This window comes from Phocoena sinus, chromosome 13, assembly GCF_008692025.1.
Source record: "Phocoena sinus isolate mPhoSin1 chromosome 13, mPhoSin1.pri, whole genome shotgun sequence".
In the NCBI taxonomy this organism is placed as follows: Eukaryota; Metazoa; Chordata; class Mammalia; order Artiodactyla; family Phocoenidae; genus Phocoena; species Phocoena sinus.
Window position 1 is genome coordinate 63,540,613 of NC_045775.1, and position 23,855 is coordinate 63,564,467.

At 41.5% G+C, this 23,855-nt stretch overlaps 1 long non-coding RNA gene across 2 annotated transcripts in view; it reads right to left on the reverse strand.

Moving 5' to 3' along the window:
* LOC116764090 overlaps positions 1 to 23,855 on the reverse strand; it is an 82,346-nt gene that overhangs the window by 24,759 nt on the left and 33,732 nt on the right. For both annotated transcript variants that reach the window (XR_004352716.1, XR_004352717.1), the window contains one exon: positions 3,838 to 3,949. This is a non-coding gene — a long non-coding RNA (uncharacterized LOC116764090). The remainder of the gene's footprint in view (positions 1 to 3,837; positions 3,950 to 23,855) is intronic.

Consider the following 23,855-nt stretch of genomic DNA (forward strand, 5'->3'; position numbering starts at 1 on the left):
CCTAATGTTCCCCGCTTTTAAAAGCCCGGTGCCTCCTGACAGAGCGCCCACAACCTGTGGGGTGCTGTACCTGCCTCAGGCTCCGCCCCCAGGTCCAAAGAAGAGGTCGGCTCTGTTCCCAGACATTTGGGGAGTCGGGAGATGCTGCCCTGGAGCAGGAACATTAGTCAAGTGACCCCTGGAATCCCCCTGTCTCCCCTTTCTCTCTCCTCCTGTGGGAGAGCTTCCTTCTCTCTCTCTCCCACCTGTCCTCCTCCCTTTTCCCAGAGACTTTTGCTTGTCTCTCCTTCAGATACTATCCTAGCAGCAATTGATCTTGGGTGAGAGGCTCTCAGTGCCCGCTCATTTTGGGCTGTGGGGTGGGGCTCTGGGGCAAGAAGGCACATGCCTAGGCCTTCTTGGTCCCCTGGATGCCATCTCCAGGGGCTGTGATCCTGGCTCTTCTCCTTGACCGTTTTCTCTCTCACCCCCTCATCACTGGCTTCTGTCACCATCTTTTCCTCTTTCCACCTCACGTCGGGCTCTCTGGGTCTCTTTCCTCCCCACCTCCCCCAGCTCTCTCCCTGGGGGGCCCATCTGCTGACATTAGCAACAATGTTACCGTTGCTCCTCTTCAGTTCCCAGCTCCACCCCATCCTGGCTTCCCCCTCCCAGGCTCTGTCCCAAGAGACCCAGAGGCAGAGCTGGGCTCCATCCCATAATGGTGAGTCTGCTTGACCTCACTAATCACACCAGAAGTGCCTGGGCATCTGGTATGAAGGCATGGCACCCTGTGGTCTTGGGTGGCTGGCCTGAGGCACAGAGCTCTGTATTCCACAAACCAAAAAAAAACAAAGAAGTTGACTTGGGGTGGGGCAGAGCAGAGAAGAGGGGAAGTGAGGCGGATCAGGTTTGCCTGGAGGAAGCCCCTGTCCAATGGGGAACAGAGGCAAGAGGAGGTAGTGGCTCGAGCCAGCGCTCCAGGCTGATTGAGAACAAGCAGTGTCCCTCTGGGGCTCTGCCGGTCCAGATCAGCTCCCCCCCCCTAAAAAAAAGGTCTTCTGCCAGGGACAGTTTGCCCCGCAAGCCTCCAGCACAGCCACACCAAGCAGGTAAAGATCCCGTCTCTGTCTCTTAATCTCCTTTAGAATCCAAATCCATCCTCCCTACAGTACACCTCCACTTAGCTCAGCAGGGCGTTCCATAAGCCTCCCTGCCCAATCTAACCAGGTGGAATGGGAGGGGACAAAGCCCTCCAGCTCCCAAGCCCCCTCACCAAAGGCCCCATCAAGGGCTGGGGAGCAATGCAAAACAATCCTGGAACCCATACACCTTCCAACTGAGAAGCAACCCTGTCCATCCACAGCACCTGGGGGTGCTGGGGCTCCCTGCCCCCACGACCCTGTTCCAGACCCCCCAGCCCAGCAACCATAATAAACAGCAAGCTCTTTTTCTTTATGACACCAAATTCCTCCAAGCCGAACAGCTCCTTCCATCACTACCTCAGCTATACATCACATTAAAAACTCACAGAGGGCAACTTAAACACATCACATTTGTTTCTCTCTATATTATTTCAAAAGTAACGGCATTAAAAATGGATTTTACTACAGAAAATAAATAACAACACGTGGGCCGAGAGCCCAGGCAGGGGGAGACAGCCCACCAGGAGAAGGTCCCTGAGGGCTTGGGCACAGCTTAGGCACTGACCAAGGAGGTGGCTGAGAGGACAGACTACACCTGGGGTGGGGTGGGGTGGGGTGTGGGGGGAATGCCTGGGGAGGGGGCAATGCCCGCCCACCTGGGCACCTGCCCCAATGCCAGACCAAGAGGGACAAGAGTCACTGGTTTGAACTGGTCCCCCAAAGCTCATGCCCTCACTGATCTTTGCAACCTCTGGAGGGTAGGAGCTCTGGGGCAAGAAGTTCACTAGTCTCTAGGGGTTATCCCAACTATTGACACAGCAGCAAAAGAAAATGAATTCAACTTACTATCCAGTTTGATTTTCCATTACTATAAAAATATACATCTGCTCAAAGGAGGGAGATGGCAAGCTGCAGGCACATGCCACCTAGGGGGTCCCCCTGCAGCTCACCACCACAACCCAGCCTGCCCCTCCAGGCGGCAGGGGTGGGGGCTGTGTGTGTGGGGGGGACGACCAACTGGTAATCTGTCACCTACAGCCCCAGCTCACACAGCTACACACACCGGGCCACACGGAACAGGAACAAGCCAACAATAGAAACACCCCAAATGCTCCTGGCAGGACTCTGCCCAGGCCCGAGCGCATGCCCCCGCCCCACCGGCGGCAGCAGCAGCGGACGAAATGTGGCCACCCTGACCCGGAGGCAAAGCTTGTCCTCACACCCTGAGCTGTGCCCAGGGAACTGGGGCCAAGTCCCTCCTGACACCAACTGGTCCGGCGGGAAACGCCTGCCCAGCCAGACAGGCACAGGCCCCCCAAGGGTCCCTCCTTGTGCTCAGGGGCCAGGCTGGTGCAGCCTGGCCCTACCTCCCAGGGTGACACCCGGGCCCAAATTCAGCTGGCCCTGCCAGTCAGGCACTGGTGCGGAACGGAGGGCACCAGGCTCAGCCCCTCCCAGCCCAGCCCCAGGGCCCCCAAGCTAGGAGGGAGGGGGGACTCCCCACCCCTCCACATCTGGCCCTGGCCCCCAGGGTCTGCGGTAGAGAATTCCCACCCCCGCTTCTCTCTCTCTCCCTCCTCCCTCTCAGTGCCCGCTGCCCATCTTAGGGACTGACGGCCTCAGCTCCCGCCTCCGGCCAGCAAGGCCCACATCCTTCCTCCCTCAGCTGGCCCCTTCGCCTGGCAGGAGGCTGGGGGGTCAGGCTGCTGGGGAACCCCTCCAGCTCCCATCAGTCTTCATCCCCAGCCCCCAAACTCTGGGTTGCTGTCCCTTTTCCTGTAGAACAGGAAACAAGGTTATTTCCTAGACTCAGAGCCAGCCCTCTGCCCCACTGGCTCTGCCTGGGGACCAGGACCCAGCAGGGGAATGCGCCCTTAGCCAGAAAGCAGAGGGATTCTGCAATTCACCCCCGGCTACCGGCGCAGGGGGCTGACAGCTATCACTCAGCACCCCACCCCCTGGCGAAGAGGGGGCCCGATTCAATCAGAGCCTCAGAGGAAACACATTGATAGGCGATTATTTATTTATTTATGCAAAAGTGAACCGACTTTGTTCGCCAGGTAACCGGGCACGCGGCCCAACCCCTACGGCCCTGGCCGCCCCCAAATCCCTCCTCCGCCCCACACCCGCTCCGGGTCATTCGGTCCCCGCCTCTCAACTCCCAGAGCACCAGCAGAACCTTGGGATTTGGGGGTTGAAGGGGAGGGGCTCCTCCCTCCGCAGTCTCCCCCTTTCCCAGGGCCGTTCCTAAAAGTCAGCCTTGTTCTCCTGTCCCATGGTTCCCCCCTTCACCCACCCCCGCCACATTCTCAGCAAGCTGGAGAGCAAACTGCAGTTTTAAATCCAAAGACGGAGGGAGGGGAAGGAGGAGGGGGCGCGCGGCAGCACTGGGCGCGCACCTCGCCCCCGAGCCCGGGGAGCCGCGGGGCGGCCAGGAAACCCGGGCACCCCCCCCTCCCCTGGCCCCCTTCTCGTCCACCTCCACCTCCCCCTTCCCAGCGCCGCCTGCCAGGCTTCGAGCCGAGCCCAGCCGAGCCGCGGGCCCCGGTGGAAACAAAGACCGATCGCACCGCGGGCACCGCAGCCACGGGGTCCGGCGGACCGGACCCGGGCGCGCGGAGGGGGCGCAGAGCACCCCCGGTGCGCTGCACAAAAGAGCCCGGCCGGCCGGTCCCCAGCGGGGGTCTAGGGCTGGGGAGGAGGCGCCACTTACCGGAGTGCTGGGCTGCCGGTTCCGTTGGTCCGAGCCAGGCGAGGGGCTTTGGGGGGCGTCTGTCTTCCGGCCGCGGCAGCGACGCGGGCGCTCGGCAGCTTCGTCGCTCACCCTAAAATCGAGATCATATTTCCCTTTGAGTCCTAACACTATGATAATATAATCTCAGTTATAGTATAAAGCAGGTAACTGATTTGAGAAGGGTACTGAGTTTGAGGACATATTGACTGATTCATTCCACAAATACTTTACTAAGGGACTATGCTAAGGGCCTGGGATCCCATGAAACAAAATGCCAGCAGAAGTGAATCTCTTTAATGAAACAAAGTATGTGGAAGACAAATCATTAAATGCTTACTTACAGTAAAGCATGCAATGTATCCTGAAACAGGATATATAAATGACTATATGTCCAGGGCTTGCCCCAAGAGCAAGTCTTCTCTAAATGGATTCTTTTCTTTTCTCTTTCTTTACCTTGTCTTCCCCATTTATACCTCTACTCTCTGCTTCAGTGAAAGATACTTCTCCTTTCCACTTCTAGCTGAAAAAAAAAAACAAGTCTCAGGTGTCAATTTACTATGTAACTGTGGGTCCCTCTCTGTATTACAAAACAAGACTCAGGGGCCAGTGAGTCCTGATATCATGACCTCCAAAAGGGTCACAAGGGATCTCCGAAAATTTCAATAGTTTTAGAGTCTTTTCTACATCTTTTCCAATGATTCAGGTATGGAGGTTTCTATATCTTGGGCCTAGAATTCCTTCTACTGAGTGGCGAGTCGATGTGGTTTTAGTGCTTATATCCTATAAGTTCTTTTAGTGTCTTATAGCCTCCCAAAGTGTTTATATATATATATATGACTGGCCACCATTTAAAATGAAGAAAATAATTTACATTGCTACTTATCCTCATTGAGTTGCCCATTTAAGAAGCAGAACTGCACTGTCAGAGCATCCACTTTTGTAATACCTTCGCCATAGTATTTTAACATATATAGTAGTTCTCAGTATTTACAGTGTATTGGAAGCACCATATTAGTCAGGGTACTCCAGAGAAACAGAACCAATAGGAGATATATAATAAATATAATGTAATATATGTAATTGCTTTAACATATGTCATTGATATTAAACATATTAAATATATTGTATATTAAATATAAGCTGGAAACTAGGAAATCCAGGGGTGTAGTTTTCAGAACTGACGTTAAGCCACAGTCAGAGGGCAGGGGATCAGATCAAACACTCAGGCAGAGAGAGCAAATTCTCCTTTCCTCTGACTTTTTATTCTTTTGGGGCCCTCAAGAGATTGGATGAGGCCCACCTACACTGGGGAGGGAAATCTGCTTTACTCCATCTACCAATTCAAATGCTACTCTCATCTGGGAACACCCTCACAGACCCACCCAGAAATAATGTTTAGCAAAATATCTGTGTATCTCAGGATATAGTTGAGTTGACACTTAAAAATTAACCATTACATTCTGCAAACCTTAAAATATACCAATGCCTCAGTCCAACCCCCAGAAATTCATATTTAATTGGTATAAATTACAGGCTGGGCTTTAAGATTATCAAAAGCTCCCCAGGAGATTTTAATGAATCACCAAAAGTTAAGAACCATTAACATCATAGAACATTTCTTTCTTGATGAGAAATCAAAATGCTTCTCACTTTTAGTGTTGATGCCCTGGGAGAGATATTATCTACCTCTGTAAGGTGCCTTCAGAGTATCCCACTGTACCCCATGTAGTCAGTATTTTCAAACAGGCCACTGCAAACATGTGCCTCCAAGTCTGGTAAAAGTCAATCCAAATATTTTTCCCCAATATGGTAGTAGACGGGTAGAATTTCTTTTATGATCACCGCGTTGTATGGTAGGCATAATTATTCCCATGTAGAGGGTGAACTGAGATTCAGAGAAAAATAGGGGTGCATATTGCCACAAAGCTAGCAAATGTAAAAAATTAGGAAAAGGTCAAGTTTTCTGATCCGAGTTAAATAAGTAGTAGGTATCATTATTTTATTTATTCCACAGATGCTACTGTCAGGGGTGAGTAGAATAAAAGCAAATGAATAAAAATGTAGTCCGCCTAAGAACGGGAAGATTAGCTAGCATCCTTCACACAAAAGACCTGATATGTATTCGGCCACTAGAGAGGTTTAGTCAGCTGTATTTACAGTCCCATAAATGGAAAGAAGCATCATGACAAAAGGAAATTCTATGAATCCAGGAAAAAACACATCAAATTAAATAAATAATTCACGGGCAGAGCAAAGATTACAGAGTTGGCTCTGATAACAAAGTATCTAAAATAAGTGGTGATGTGTTTCTCCAACCACACAGGCTGCCAGTCCAGGTGCAAAGGAAAATGAATAAAACTATTATAGATCTAGTAAAAGTTAAACAGACAATAAAAACCAACAATGGAGATGAATTTTAAGCTGGTGATTCTTTGAACAATCCTCAAGAGATTTCATTTGCTCTGTTAACGCAACGTCAAGTCCATTTTAGAAATAAAAGAACATTTTTCTGCTTGCTAGAGTTTAGACATAAATCCTCAAACTGTATTAAATCAAGATGTTTCTAGAATCATAGCGCTAAAGATCATCAAGGATTATTAAAGAACTATAGTCACTCCCTCATTTTACAGGTGAGAAAACCAAGGTGGTAAATGACTGTGTGATGGGATTAAAGTCCACATGATTCCCATCAGTGGCCAAAACAAGATTAGAATGCAGGTCTCCCATTTCCTCTTCACTTAATTATTCATCATTCTTTAGTCATTGTGAGCACAACTAGTGCACTGCTGTTTGAAACCTGACCTTTCCAATGGCAGTCAAAATGCCATACTTTAATAGTGCTTCCATTGTCTTTGACCAGAATATTAAATAACTGGCAATCATGTTCTGAGCTTCTTTCCAGATGAATTATATGTTAAGCTCTATTTCAATACTGATTTGTAATATACTTTAAAGCATGTTGATCTTCCTCTGGTCTCTTCTTACAGTTCTGAGCTACATGAATGCTAGAGTTCCTAAAATGTGTGATTTTCTGAATGGCCATCTCTACTATGTCCACCAACCCAACAATAGTCACTGCTTGTTGCTAGACAGAAAAAAAAAGAGTTAACAAATTTACAAGTGAAATCCTGTGTTCGTTTTTTCTAATGAAAAACAGAAACCTATTTGATTTAGAATCTAAACCCTAGAAGCATACACAGGGCTTAAAGAAATGTATGATTCTTCTATGGAATATTGAAGAATTCTTGTTTAATCAGTGGAAGCACATCATTAGTTTACTCAGGTCCCTAAAAAGGTAGAGGACCTCACTTAAAAGAAACAAGTGACTATCTTAGTTAATGTAAATAGAAATGCATTTCCAGCTTATTTATGGTTGTTCATTTCTATACCATACAGTGGTCTGTTTCTCAGGACATCAGTATAAAAGGCAAATTGATAGGTGAGAAGGATAAGTGGTATAATAAAAAAGTTAAAAGCATGGGCTACATGACATGGACAAGTTACTCATCCTTTCTAATTTTCCATATGCACATCTATAAAACAGGGAATAAAACATATTACAAAGAGATATGCTTCTCCTCCCACCATGCTTTGGCCTTCACATGTTTGGGAGGCATAGGAGATCCAGTGCCTTTCGCCTCCATCCTATTCTTGGAAGAGGAATTGTTAATGTTATTCGTCAGTAACCAGAACATCTATGGAGTAATGGGTAGAATTATTACATTTGAAAGTGACAAACGTGTCACATGGTTCTGTCCCAGTAGCTCAGCGTATGATTCACAGAATAAGGCATATTAGCTTAAGCTTGTCCCATGACCTAGTCATCTGTGATTTGGGGGCAAGAGAAAGAGAGAAGGAAAGCCTCAATTAGAATTCCAAAATGAAGTAACAGCGGCTAGCTCACTAGTAATAAATAATACTTTGGTCTTTTCTGATTATCGTTTCTTGTGTATGGATCCCTTGGCTGGAAACTTAACCACCCACTTCAGAGGTCTGTTATGAAGTCCGATATGGTATAAAAAGTGCACAGTGCAGTGCCTCATATGCAATAAGCTGTCAAAGAATATTATCTAGATGACCTTGGATTTGCACTTAAATGTTTGTTATTAAGTCAGTTTGCATGGGACTAGTATCCAGAGCCTCAGGATAAAGTAGATTCATGTGAGTTAATAAATGAAAAGCTCTCTGAAATTCTAGATGGCAGGTCACGCTAACTCAGGTAAGTGGAAGCTGGTGGCTGGGCGTTCCCTCAGGACACGTGTTTTGATGGAATGAGGACTCAGGGTGTAGAAACCAGCTTGGCAGTGGATGGTAAACCGTTGCCCAGCACATGCTGCCTCCTGTTAAGCAGAAGGCTCTTATGCAAATTGCTTTCTGAATCGTTAGCTGTCGGCAACCCTCATCTCTCCTCCTGCAGCTGTTCTTTCTGATTTTGCCTGCAAACTTTTCATATTGGGCAGGCTCCCAAGCCAAACAAGTTGCCCCTCTGCAGGCTTTGTTCCTGGGGGCGAGAAGTGAACCTCACAGATAAGTCAAAGTAAGGATGCACCATGGACTAATACACACTGAAGGAAGGAACAGACTCCTGTAAGCTAAGGTGATGAATGCCTTTGAAAGTAATTTTCATGCGCCTTCCTGTGAGAATGTCAGCCAGGCTCCAGAAGTTATATGCTGCAATTTTAAAATTATCTGCCTCTGTAGACTTCTAAAGCTTCTATCAGCTAAGAAGTATCTTGTTTAAAAAAGAAAATATTTTTATACAATTTTAAAGACTACTTTCCATTTATTACAAAATATTGGTTATATTCCCCCTGTTGTATAATACATCCTGGAGCCTACTTTACACCCAATAGAACCACTTTACACCCACTTCCCAATTCCAACTCTTAAATTGCCTTTCCCCCCTCCCCCACTGGCAATTTACTAGTTTGTTCTCTATATCTGTGAGTCTGCTTCTTTAATGTTATATTCACTAGTTTGTTTTATTTCTTAGATTCCACATATAAGCGATATCATACAGTATTTATCTTTCTCTGTCTGACTTGTTTCTCTTAGAATAATGCCCTCCAAGTCCATCCATGTTGCTGCAAATGGCAAAATTAGTTTCATTCTTTTTTATGGCTGAGTAGTATTTATATATATATATGTATGCAAAATTATATATATATATACATATATATATAAAATCTTCTTTACCCATTGATCTGTTGATGGACACTCAGGTTGTTTCCACGTCTTGGCAATCGTAAATAACGCCGCTATGATGCTACGAACATTGGGGTGCATGTATCTTTTTGAATTATAGTTTTGTCTGGATATATGCCCAGGTGTGGGATTGCTGGATCATATGGTAATCCTATTTTTAGCTTTTGAGGGACCTCCATACTGTTTTCCACAGTGGCTGTACCAATTTATTACATTCCCACCAGAGGAATGTGTGGGAAATCTCTGTACCTTGTGCTCAATTTTACTGTGAAACTAAAACTTAATTAATTCTCAGCAGCATCAGCAAATAAGACCATGCATTTTTTTAAAAATCTTTTTTTAAGGCATAGTAAATATTTGCTGAATAAAATGAGAAACTCTATCTCGATTGGGTGGATTAAATCAGCAGAAACTAAGCTTTACCTGTGATTTTAGCAGCTGAACTGGTTGAGAAATTCAAAGCAGAACAGGCACAAGTCCTCTCTGAACAAGGTAAGGTACAAGAAAAGGAAGGATGGATGTTGTAGGCAAATCATAACACTCTATCATGGCTAAATATAATATGAGGAATTAAATAACTTGAAATCATATAAAAGTTTACTTTATTCGTATGCCCCCTCCCGCATAAAGTGGAAGGTGAGCACAAATGTAAATCAAGCAGGCAGAGGCTCCCACTATCTTATATATGAAATCAACATTTTAAAGTGTTTTCTTTTGCCTGGGTGCAGAAGAAAAAGTAGCTGATCAGTGCACCCAAAGGTAAAATGAAAAATAGTAAAAGAAAGTTTTTCTACATTTTTGAATTTAAAATCTGAAATACATTTCTTTAACACTCTTATTTATACCCATGTACCTTAAAAACCAAAATTAAAATTAAATTGTATTAGAGCAGAGGAGCAAAAATTTCCAGCCAATCCAAAGGTTAAGTGGTGCCTGATACACTGTTTGAATAAAGTTACGAATCCATATCCAGACTCAGCTAGAAAATTAAAGCGTGCTGTGATCAGTTGGTACGAAGTGGGGTCATGGCAACTGATTTTATTTATACACACTTTCATACATAATAATTTATCAAATTTGTCCTATGCCACTTTCCATGCTTATTTAATCCTCATTTATTCTCTACCAAATGAATACTGTGAAACATGTTTAATCATTATTCCCATTTCCAAGATGTGGAAACTGAGGCAGGAAGTAAGGTACATCAAAATTCAGAAATTTTCACTCCAAATATCTCCAGGTCTAGCTCTTTAACCTGTATAATAGTCTTTTTCTCTTTTCCTTGCCATGTGAACGTTTCATCTTCTCCCACTGTCAAATTCAAGTTTTAACTCTAACCTCTCTTGACCTCCGCTATCCACTGAAGGATGCCTTCTGGCTTCCTAGAAAAGCTTCACCATTCTTAGCAGAGTACTTGAGATCTAGCAGGTGCTTTGTTAAGTGAATGAGTTAATAAACATATAAGAGAGCATTCAAATTGCCATTTAAGGGATGGAGAAACAGGCTCTGAAAGATTAAGTAACTTCCTTCATGTAAGGGGTCAAGCTGGAATTCAGATTCTAAAGCCCAAGTGATCATCCTCGGAATAATCTAAGCTATCTTCATTGGGATAGAATATGCTCAGTCTATATCCCTCACTAGACTCTAAGGAACAAGAAGGCAGTACTAGGTACCTAATGCACTTCATTTTGGGTAAATTTTTCATTTATGCAAAAATACGTGTGTAAAGATAGACTAAAGCCTTAAGCTTTCCCTGCTGGATTCCCTGCTCAACTGTGAGTACTCCTGTGATGAAAACTCACCTAACACACTGAATGACCTTGACCAAGCAGCTTTCCTTTACAGCCTCCATTTTCTTTTCTGTAAAATACTGTTGACAGGACATGTTCCACCTGCCTCATAGAAATGCGTTTATAAAGCACTTTGGAAAGCATGAAGCTTTCTTCAAAAGCAAGCAAGTATTTTAAATGTCATTATTATAGGACTCCTTAAAAGGAGCCTTTTTATGGTGGAAAGAAACCTTAGCTTATTAATTGTGCAACTCAACCACAGAAAATTTAAGGCAGAACATGCATGACACAATAATAATTCCAAATAAATCCTTCTAATAGTTAAGTAAAGAGAAGTCAAAATTCTTCTCTGGACTATTTTGATTTCATACAAAGGGCATCCCTTTAGAAGTTGTGCAAGTTCAGATACAGAGCCTCAAACTCTAGATTGCAATGCGACATTTGTTTCTGAACTTCTGCTGCCAGTCTTGCTAACAGTTCACTTGCAATGTAATATATTACTGCATTTCATTTCTAGGCAAGAACATTATTTGCTCACAGGAGAAATACTTTCCTGAGGAAAGACTGTCTTTGGAAACTTTCAAGGACATTTGAGAAATGCTTCAGCCCAAGCCACAAAATTATGAGCATGCTTTTGTGCCTCTCTGTTCCCAGGGCACCATTTTAAAAAAACTTTCATTTAAGTTTATTGCAAGCATCCATCTTCCCTTTCCAAAAAAACTAGCAATTAACACAACTTCATTGATTTCCAGTTTTCCTAGGTGTCATTTCATAATGCATATATTGTAAGCAGTTCACATCATCATTTTCATCGCTTTCAACATTTTCCATGTTGTCTCCCTACCTGAATTGTGACTTTTTGTATGGAAAGTTTTATTTACCACTTGCATCTTACTTTGAATAAATCTGAAATCAACATCCAGTATTATTTAATTATTTGTATTTTCTTCAGTATGTTTCTAACTTAGCAAACTATGGGTAAAAATGCCATGTAACAACAATATGTAACATTTACATAGAGCCCATGTAGTGAACATAGTCCTAAACTCTTACCAAATCCTCACCAGACCCTATAAAGTAGGCACTATTAACCTTGTCATTTGATAGATGAGAAAACTGACGCATAAACTGGTTAAGTAACCTGTCTGAGGTCAGATAGCTAGTGATTACTTTCCCCATCACCGCCATTGTTTAGTTAATGAGTCCTTCCCATCTCAGTTCAAATGGCACTGACACAAAAAAGCCTTCCTTTGACCTCTTGAAAATACTGGGTCTCGTTGCTTTTACAGCATCATATGTTTATTATTCATTTCACATATTTGTGTGATTATCTAATTATATTTGAACGTATTTTTCCTAAGGGTAACTCTAGTCCAGCTGTGCTTTCCAAATTATGAAATCCGGGACTACGTGGGCTATGTCTGTTTTGCTTATTACTGTAGTTTCAGTATTTGGTGCATGGTAAGTATTCAGGAAATGTGATGGATGGATGAATACAGGACTTTGTAAGGACAAATAAATAAATGACTGGATCAGTAAATTTGGTTGATCATAACATAAACAACAGTGCCATGTTAAAATTTTTCTCTGGGTCTATACACAAACTCTTCTCAGACAGGGTTCCTGTTTGCTGTCTACACTGCCACTTGGAAGAGAAAAAGCCAATCAAGGTCTGACTGTCGTTATGTGTACAGGCTGAAGCTGATGCATTAGGTTGAGAGACAGGGTGATTGAGGAATAATTTTACTTCTGGCTGAACTACATATAGAACCAAGTCTTATGTAATAAAAAAAATCTACTTTTAATATGTTTGTGTGAAGAATGAAATAGGAGCATCAAGCCCATTAATTGTGATATTTAATTATATTGTCCCATTTCCACATTCATTTCCATGAATTTGGATGCCTTTAGGTCAAGCTAACCCAAGCATTTACACCATCATGATAAATAGTGAAATATCAATGGATACACAGAAAGAAAATTTCCCAAATTTAGCAGAGAACACATTAGCATGAACTTGTAAATTTAACATTCAAGTTCACTGGTGCGCAGAGAACCAAGTGACTTTTGTTAAAGTAGGAAACGTTATGACTATGTGAGGAGATGAACATTGAGAAAGTGCTCCCTATTTTAAAACCAGGACATTAGAAATATTTTAATGAATTTATTTTTGGCACATCTGCCATCTAGGTGACAGTAAAACTCAATATTTATACATCAGATTTTTAAAACATTGTGCATATATACTGTATACTGCTACAGAATATAAGTTGCCCCCAAATCTCCAAGATACAATATGGGATCAAACAAACAAACAGAATGACAAGAGAAACCAACTGTAATATTTTGACACCTCTTAATTATTAAATAATTATGTTTAGAGAAATAAAAGTTAAAAAATTGTGCTCTGAAGAGTATTTAAAATATGAATGAACCTTCAAGATGGCAGAGGAGTAAGACATGGAGATCACCTTCCTCCCCACAAATACATCAGAAATACATCTACATGTGGAACAACTACAGAACACTTACTGAACGCTGGCAGAAGACCTCAGACTTCCCAAAAGGCAAGAAACTCCCCACGTACTTGGGTAGGGCAAAAGTAAAAAGAAAAAACAGAGACAAAAGAATAGGGATGGGACCTGCACCTCTGGGAGGGAGCTGTGAAGGAGGAAAAGTTTCCACACACTATGAAGCCCCTTCATTGGTACAGACAGGGAGCAGTGGGTGGGGGGAGCTTTGGAGACACGGAGGAGAGCACAGCAACAGGGGTGCGAAGGGCAAAGCGGAGAGCATCCGCACAGATCGGTGCCGACCAGCACTCACCAGCCTCAGAGGCTTCTCTGCTCACCTGCCAGGGCAGGTGGGGGCTCAGAGCTGAGGCTCAGGCTTCAGAGGTGAGATCCCAGGGAGAGGACTGGGGTTGGCTGCATGAACACAGCCTGAAGGGGGCTAGTGTGCCACAGCTAGCAGGGAGGGAGTCCAGGAAAATGTCTGGATCTGCCTAAGAGGCAAGACACCACTGTTTCGGGGTGCGCGAGGAGAGGGGATTAATAAAGCACTGCCGAAACGAGCTCCAGAGACGGGCGCGAGCCGCGGCTATCAGCGCGGACCCCAGAGACAGGCATAAGATGCTAAGGCTGCTGCTGCAGCCACCAAGAATCCTGTGTGAAAGCACAAGCCACTGTCCACACTTCCCCTCCCGGGAGCCTTTGCAGCCCGCCATTGCCAGGGCCCCGAATTCCAGGGACAACTTCCGTGGGAGAACGCACGGCACGCCTCAGGCTGGTGCAACATCACGCTGGCCTCTGCTGCAGCAGGCTCGCCCCGCACTCCGTACCCCCCCCCACCCCCCCCCCCCCCCCCCCACCCCCCGGCCTGAGTGAGCCACAGCCCCTGAAGCAGCTGCTCCTTTAACCCTGTACTGCCTGGGTGAAGAAAAGATGCCCTCAGGTGACCCACACGCAGAGGTGGGGCCAAATCCAAAGCTGAGCCCCAGGAGCTGTGTGAACAAAGAAGAAAAAGGGAAATCTATCCCAGCAGTGGAATACCTGAATAGACAATGAATCATCCCAAAATTGAGGCGGTGGACTTTCTGTGATTTTGTCTGTATAGCTTTGCTTATACCATTTGTCCTATGGTTCTGTCTGCACGTCTTTTGGTTTTTTTGCTTTTTAGTATAGTTTATAGTGCTTGTTATCATTGGTGGATTTCTTTTTTGGTTTGGTTGCTCCTTTCTTTCTTCTTTTAAATTACTTAATTTTTAAAAATTTTAAATATTTTAATTATTTTATTTATTTTTTACTTTCTTTCTTTTTTTCTCCCTTTCGTTCTGAGCCGTGTGGCTGACAGGGTCTGGGTGCTCTGAAGGGTGTCAGGCCTGTGCCTCTGAGGCAGGAGAGCCAAGTTCAGGACATTGGTCCACGAGAGACCCCTCCAGCACCACATAATATCAAAAGGCGAAAGCTCTCCCAGAGATCTCCATCTAAACACTAACACCCAGCTCCACTCAACGACCAGCAAGCTACAGTGCTGGAAACCCTATGCCAAACAACTAGCAAGAGAGGAACATAACCCCACCCATTAGCACACAGGCTGCCTAAAATCATAATAAGGTCACAGACACCCCAAAACACACCACAGGATGCGGTCCTGCCCACCTGAAAGACAAGATGCAGCCTCATCCACCAGAACACAGGCACCACTCCCATCCACCAGGAAGCCTACACAACCCACTGAACCTACCTTAGCCACTGGGGGCAGACACCAAAAACAGCAGGAACTACGAACCTGCAGCCTGCAAAAAGGAGACCCCAAACACAGTAAGTTAAGCAAAATGAGAATACAGACAAATACACAGCAGATGAAGGAACAAGGAAAAAACCCACCAGACGAAACAACTGAAGAGGAAATAGGCAGTCCACCTGAAAAAGAACTCAGAGTAATCATAGTAAAGATGAGCCAAAAGCTTGGAAATAGAATGGAGAAAATACAATAAACGTTTAACAAGGACCTAGAAGAACTAAAGAGCAAACAAACAATGATGAAGAACACAATAAATGAAATTTAAAATTCTCTGTAAGGAACCAATAGCAGAATAACTGAGGCAGAAGAACAGAAAAGTGACCTGGAAGATAAAACAGTAGAAATAACTACTGCAGAGCAGAATAAAGAAAAAAGAATAAAAAGAATTGAGCACAGTCTCAGAGACCTCTGGGACAACATTAAACTCACCAACAGTAGAATTATAGGGGTCTCAGAAGAAGAAGAGAAAAAGAAAGGGACTGAGAAAATATTTGAGGAGAATACAGTTGAAAACTTCCCTTATATGGGAAAGGAAATAGGCAATCAAGTCCAGGAAGCGCAGACAGTGCCATACAGGAAATATCCAAGGAGAAACATGCCAAGACAAAGAAAAAATATTAAAAGCAGCAAGGGAAAACAACAAATGACATACAAGGGAATCCCCATAAGGTTAACAACTGACCTTTCAGCAGAAACTCTGCAAGCCAGAAGGGAGTGGTAAGACATATTTAAAGTGTGAAAGGGAAAAACCTACAACCAAGATAATTCTACCCAGCAAGGATCTCATTCAGATTCGATGGAGAAATTAAAACCTTTACAGACAAGCCAAAGCTAAGAGAATTCAGCACCACAAAACCAGCTTTACTACAAATGCTAAAGGAAATTCTCCAGATAGGAAACATAAGAGAAGGAAAAAACCTCCAATAACAAACCCAAAAGAATTAAGAAAGTGGGAATAGGAACATACATATCAATAACTACCTTAAATGTAAATGAATTAAATGCTCCAACCAAAGGACATAGACTGGCTGAATGGATAAAAAAATAAGACCCCTATATACGCTGTCTACAAAGGAACCACTTCAGACACATACTAGGGACACATACAGACTGAAAGTGAGGGGATGGAAAAAGATATTCCATGCAAATGGATATCAAAAGAAAGCTGGAACAGCAATTCTCAAATCAGACAAAATAGACTTTAAAATAAAGACTATTACAAGAGACAAAGAAGGACACTACATAATGATCAAGGGATCGATCCAAGAAGAAGATATAACAATTGTAAATATTTACACACCTAAAATAGGAGCACCTCAATACATAAGGCAAATGCTAACAGCCATAGAAGGGGAAATCAACAGTAACACAATCATAGGAGGGGAATTTAACACCCCACTTTCACCAAAGGACAGTTCATCCAAAATGAAAATAAATAAGGAAACACAAGCTTTAAATGACACTTTAAACAAGATGGACTTCATTGATATTTATAGAACATTTCATCCATAAAGAACAGAATACACTTTCTTCTCAAGTGCTCGTGGAACATTCTCCAGGATAGATCATATATTGACTTGTCACAAGTCAAGCCTTGGTAAATGTAAGAAAATTAAAATCGTATCAAGTATCTATTCTGACCATAATGCTACAAGACTAGATACCAATTACAGGAAAAAAAACTGTAAAAAATACAAAAACATGGAGGCTAAACAATATGTTACTAGATAACCAAGAGATCACTGAAGAAATCAAAGAGGAAATCAAAAAATACCTAGAAACGAATGACAATGAAAACACGATGACACAAAACCTACGGGATGCTGCAAAAGCAGTTGTAAGAGGGCAGTTTATAGCAATACAAGCCTACCTCAAGAAGAAAGAAACAACTCAAATAAACAATCTAACCTTACACTTAAAGCAAATAGGGAAAGAAGAACAAAAAAACCCCCAAAGTTAGCAGAAGGAAAGAAATCATAAAAATCAGATCAGAAATAAATGAAAAACAAATGACGGAAACAAGAGCAAAAATCAATAAAACTAAAAGCTGGTTCTTTGAGAAGATAAACAAAATTGATAAACCATTAGCCAGACTCATCAAGAAAAAAAGGAAGAAGACTCAAATCAATAAAATTAGAAATGAAAAAGGAGAAGTAACAACAGACACTGCAGAAATACAATGGATCATGAGAGATCACTACAAGCAACTCTATGCCAATAAAATGGACAACCTGGAAGAAACACACAAATTCTTAGAAATGCACAACCTTCTGAGACTGAACCAGGAAGAAACAGAAAATATAAAGACACCAATCAGAAGCACTGAAATAGCGACCGTGATTAAAAATCTTCCAACAAACAAAAGCCCAGGACCAGATGGTTTCACAGGCGAGTTCTAGCAAACATTTAGACAAGAGCTAACACCTATCCTTCTCAAACTCTTCCAAAATATAGCAGGGGGAGAAACATTCCCAAACTCATTCTACGAGGCCACCATCACCCTGATACCAAAACCAGACAAAGATGTCACAAAGAAAGAAAACTACAGGCCAATATCACTGATGAACATAGATGCGAAAATCCTCAACAAAATACTAGCAAACAAAATCCAACAGCACATTAAAAGGATCATACACCATGATCAAGTGGGGTTTATCCCAGGAATGAAAGCATTCTTCAACATATGCAAATCAATCAATGTGATAAACCATACTAACAAATAGAGGGAGAAAAACCATATGATCATCTCAATAGATGCAGGAGAAGCTTTCCACAAAATTCAACACCCATTTACGATAAAAACCCTCCAGAAAGTAGGCATAGAGGGAACTTGCCTCAACATAATAAAGGTCTTATATGACAAACCCACAGCCAACACCGTTTTCAAGGGTGAAAAACTGAAACCATTTCCTCTAAGATGAGGAACAAGACAAGGTTGTTCACTCTCACCACTATTATTCAACATAGTTTTGGAAGTTCTAGCCACAGAAATCAGAGAAGAAAAAGAAATAAAAGGAATCCGAATTGGAAAAGAAGAAGTAAAGCTGTCACTGTCTGCAGATGACATGATACTATACATAAAGAATCCTAAAGATGCTACCAGAACACTACTAAAGCTAATCAATGAATTTGGTTATATAGCAGGATACAAAATAAATGAACAGAAATCTCTTGCATTCCTATACACTAATAATGAAAAATCTGAAACACAAATTAAGGAAATACTCCCATTAACCACTGCAACAAAAAGAATAAAATACCTAGGAATAAACCTACCTAAGGAGACAAAAGACCTTTATGCAGAAAACTGTAAGACACTGATGAAAGAAATTAAACATGATACAAACAGAGGGAGAGATATACCATGTTCTTGGATTGGAAGAATCAACATTGTGAAAATGACAATACTACCCACAGCAATCTACAGATTCAATGCAATACCTATCCAACTACCAACGGCATTTTTCACAGAATTGGAACAAAAAATTTCACAATTTGTATGGAAACACAAAAGACCCTGAATAGCCAAAGCAATCTTGAGAAAGAAAAACAGAGCTAGAGGAATTAGGCTCCCAGGCCTCAGACTATATTACAAAGGTACAGTAACCAAGACAGTATGGTACTGGCACAAAAACAGAAATATACATCAATGGAACAGGATAGAAAGCCCAGACATAAACCCATGCACATATGGTCACCTGATTTTTCATAAAGGAGGCAAGAATATACAATGGAGAAAAGACAGCCTCTTCAATAATGGTGCTGGGAAAACTTGACAGCTACATTTAAAAGAATGAAATTAGAACACTCCCTAACACCATACACAAAAATAAACTCAAAATGGATTAAAGACCTAAATGTAAGACGAGACGCTATAAAACTCTTAGAGGAAAACATAGGCAGAATACTCTATGACATACATCACAGCAAGCTCCTTTTTGACCTACCTCCTAGAGAAATGGAAATAACAACAAAAATAAACAAATGGGACCTAATGAAACTTAACAGCTTTTGCACAGCAAAGGAAACCATACACAAGATGAAAAGACAATCCTGAGAATGGGAGAAAATATTTGCAAATGAAGAAACTGACAAAGGATTAATCTCAAAATATACAAGCAGCTCATGCAGCTCAATATCAAAAAAACAAACAAGCCAATCCCAAAATGGGCAGAAGCCCTAAATAGACATTTCTCCAAGGAAAATATACAGATTGACAACAAACCCATGAAAGGATGCTCAACATCACTAATCATTAGAGAAATGCAAATCAAAAGTGCAATGAGGTATCACCTCACACCGGTCAGAATGGCCATCATCAAAAAAATCTACAAACAATAAATGCTGGAGAGGGTGTGGAGAAAAGGGAACACTCTTGTACTATTGCTGGGAATGTAAATTGATACAGTCACTATGGAGACCAGTAGGTAGGGTCCTTAAAAAACTAAAAATAGAACTACCATACAACCCAGCGATCCCACTGCTGGGCATATACCCTGAGAAAATCATCATTCAAAAAGAGACGGGCTTCCCTGGTGGCGCAGTGGTTGAGAGTCCGCCTGCCGATGCAGGGGACACGGGTTCGTGCCCCGGTCTGGGAGGATCCCACATGCCGCGGAGCGGCTGGGCCCGTGAGCCATGGCCGCTGAGCCTGCGCGTCCGGAGCCTGTCCTCCGCAACGGGAGAGGCCACAACAGTGAGAGGCCCGCGTAACGCATAAAAAAAAAAAAAAAAAAAAAAAGAGACATGTACCACAATGTTCTTTGAAGCTCTATTTACAATAGCCAGAACATGGAAGCATCCTAAGTGTCCAGCGACAGATGAATGGATAATGAAGATGTGGCACATATAGACAATGGAATATTACTCAGCTGTAAAGAGAAACGAAATTGAGTTATTCATAGTGAGGTGGATGGACCTAGAGTCTGTCATACAAGTGAAGTCAGAAAGAGAAAAACAAATCCCATATGCTAACACATATATATGGAATCTAAAAAAAAGAAAGCAAAGAAGAAAATATGGTTCTGAAGAACCCAGGGGCAAGACAGGAATAAATATGCAGACATAGAGAATGGACTTGAGGACACGCGGGGGGGAAGGGTAAGCTGGGACAAAGAGAGAGTGGCATGGACATATATATATACTACCAAATGTAAAATAGACAGCTAGTGGGAAGTAGCCACATAGCACAGGGAGGTCAGCTCAGTGCTTTGTGACCACCTAGAGGGGTGGGATAGGGAGGGTGGGAGGGAGACACAAGAGGGAGGAGATGTGGGGATATATGTATATGTATAGCTGATTCACTCTGTTATGAAGCAGAAACTAACACACCATTGTAAAGCAATTATACTCCAATAAAGATATTTAAAAATAATAAATAAAAAAATAAAATAAAATGTGAATGACTGTTTTACATGTGATTCATCACAAAATCATAAAAGTGCAATTCTCCATTGTATATGTTTAAGAATATATTCATGATGCTGACTAAGGTCCTCATATGACTGTGGCTTTGGTCTTGAAACATGTAGACATTTTTTCTTGAATTTCTATCAAACACAACTACCCAGCTGCCATTAACAAGTGATGTGCAAAGTCAGAGAGGGTCAACGCTTGTAGGATTAGGTAGGATTAGGGAAAATTTTCTCCATTGTCTGAAGTGTCAAAGTCATTTATTGAACACCCACTACGTGTAAAACAGGGCAGGATACTAAAATACTGAAAAAATGGACAACATATACTTTAAGTCTTCAAAGAGGTGATACTGACATTAAAACGTGAAAATAACCCAACAAAATGAAGAGTGCTATACTATCATTTTAGATACCAAATATGTGAGTTAAAATACATTTCTAAGGAATCAAATATAAACTGTTATTATTAAGGATTGACAACTATATTTGTATTGAGGAGAACTGTATTGAAGCAGCCTAGGAACTTATTAATGGTTTATTGATTGATTGACTTATAGATCTTGGAAAGCAAAAATTTTCTTAAGGTCGAGTTGTAAAGGTAGGAAAGTAAAGACCATGTAGGATTTAGGATTGTGAAGAATTTGAAAGACTTCCTAGGCAGATGAAATAGGGATATATTGGAATATAAGGAAAAGAACTTGTACTCCAGATAAGTGAATGCAGTTGGGTGAATGGATATTTGCTGTATGAAAGAAGTGGGGAGAACTACTGGAACTGGATTTTGGTGGATTAGAGTATGAGTATCTTGAATGCCAAGCTAGGGGATTGAGATTCCATCTGGCAGGCTGTTTTTGAAGGATGGCATGCCCAGGAAGCCAGGGCGGAGTAGTTCATTGCTAGTCATAGTCAGGGACTCAATCATTCAGCCTGGTTGTCTGATTTTTCTACTGCAGGAAATTCATCTGAAGAAAGGTTGGGTGGAAGACTGTGATGGGCTGAAGACCACTTATCCTTACCCTGACTACTAAAATCACTAAAATGCTAAACCTTTAATGGAACAGCCTTCTGGCTTGACTAGGAACACTACTTCACAAAGAAAGGATGAAACCAAAAGGTTTATCAAACTCAGACCTAGAAGTGGGGAGAATGGTGGGAAGGCTGCAAATAGTCAATCATTTAATACTGAATGGAGAATTAAGGACTCTAGAACTAACCTTTGGAGAAAAGTAAGAACAGAAAAGATAAGATTTGGAACACTCATTATTATTCCTGTTTTCATATAACAGGGTTTCTTGTCATCCAACTATTCGTTATCTACATCCTAATTTTAAGGTGTCTATAGATTCCAGCCCTTCTAAGTCAGCAAACTGCTCATCCTGTTTCAGCAAATTACTCACTGATGGATTCATAACATAAACATAATACCGTATAAGAGAAATAAAATTCAAATCAACTTTAAAGTGAAATTCTGAATTTTAAAGATATAATATCATGAAGCCATTGTAAATAATACCAGAGATCTGCTGGGTTAAACATACAAAGCCATTGATAAATGAGGATGTGTAGTTAACAATTTAAAAAAGAGATACAATAGAAGTAAAAGAAAAAACAATTGAGTATCAAATAATTAAGAGAAGGCCTTGGAAAACTGTTGAATTTTTACCATAATTAGCCTGTTTGAGCTGCTAACATTGAACATGCAGGGAAGGACAGTTTACTGTCCCATAAACCAGTTTTGCTGAAATAATCACTCAAAACAAAATGTAATTCTTTTTTTTTTCATTGTAGCACTTGTGCTTAATTAAAATTTAACCTAAATTTTACTGGCTGTAAGAGAAAATATACTGGATTCGTTTATATAATAACATTTTGACATAAATTTCAAATGAAAATTATTTTCAAATGTATTTTCAATTACTCTTCAGTCACTATTTACAGATGATTTGAAGTATATGGATTTTTTTTTCATGTACAAATCATCCTTGAAAAATAAGGATTCTTTTACTTGAGTAGGACTTATCTTAATCCAGAGATCAGATCTAGGTCCAATAGACAAAATTTTAAAACTTAAAATTTTCTAATAGTAAAAGGCACTTAAAAGGTGAAAACCTCCTAACAGACCAGCATTCCGACGATAGAATCAGCCGATTTATGGGTAGTGAGCATTTTGTTATCAAAATACTCATCCACAGCTGAGTGAGCCTATAGCATGGATACATGGTAGATTTCTGTACCAGAAACTGGATGAGCTTGTGTGTGGATCTCCTTCCAAATGCTAAGATTTCAAGGGCTTAACTGAGACCAGAACAGCATTTTCCAAAGTTGCTAGAAACAAAGAGTCCTTTAAAATGTTCCACTGACAAAGGGTTGTAGAGCCAAATAAAGTTTAAAAACACTTCAGACCAAACTCTACTTAACAGTGAAATTCACAGAGCACATTATAGCTCATTCCACATCTCAAAAGTCCTCCAGTCACGAAACATGTTTAAATTTAATGAACCCAGGATTTCTCAAGTTTATTTTACTACAAAATCCTTTTTCTTACTTTTTTTTCTTTTTTGTTGACTTCACAGTCACTAATGTCCCATGGGAGCATAGGTGCTAGTCAAAATATTTAACAAACTTCAAGTGAAGGCACTAAACAATCAGAAGGCTGTCTGACTAATTAGACTGACCATAAAACTAGTGTTCTTTGGATCACTATTTAGAGGAAAAATCTGGTTTAAAACTGAGATCTTAATTGATAATCTAATGCCATCAATCTGCAAAGTTGCCTTAATTAGTAGGGCTTTTTTTTCTTTTTTTTGGTTACAGTTGCTGGACTTAAAATGTAGCTGATATAATGTAAATCATTTCAAAAAGGTCAAATGTATGATGTCACATGTTCTCTAGCATCAAATCCATTTCACTAAGTCTAAAGTAATCTCTTTCAAGAGACGCAACATTTTTTTAATCCTGGAAGGTTCGGTTCTAACCTTAAAATAACTTAAAGACACTTTTCAAAACTAAACTAAAAATTGAAAAAATAAAGAATAAGTAGAAAAGGGCAAGAGCTAATAAAGTAAGAGACATTTTCACTGGCCATTAAAAAAATTTTCTTCTTAAATCTGATTTTTAAAAATTAATAGAAAAAACTGGCAATTAACTTATTTTCCCTGGTGACTACTGCCTGTTTGGGGTGATACAAACATTTACCTAGATAACTGTGCTTTAGGAGTAATAAGAATTATATTTTTGGTCTCTGTCCCAGTTTCTGCCACAGTTTCTAAAACCCTTAGGATTT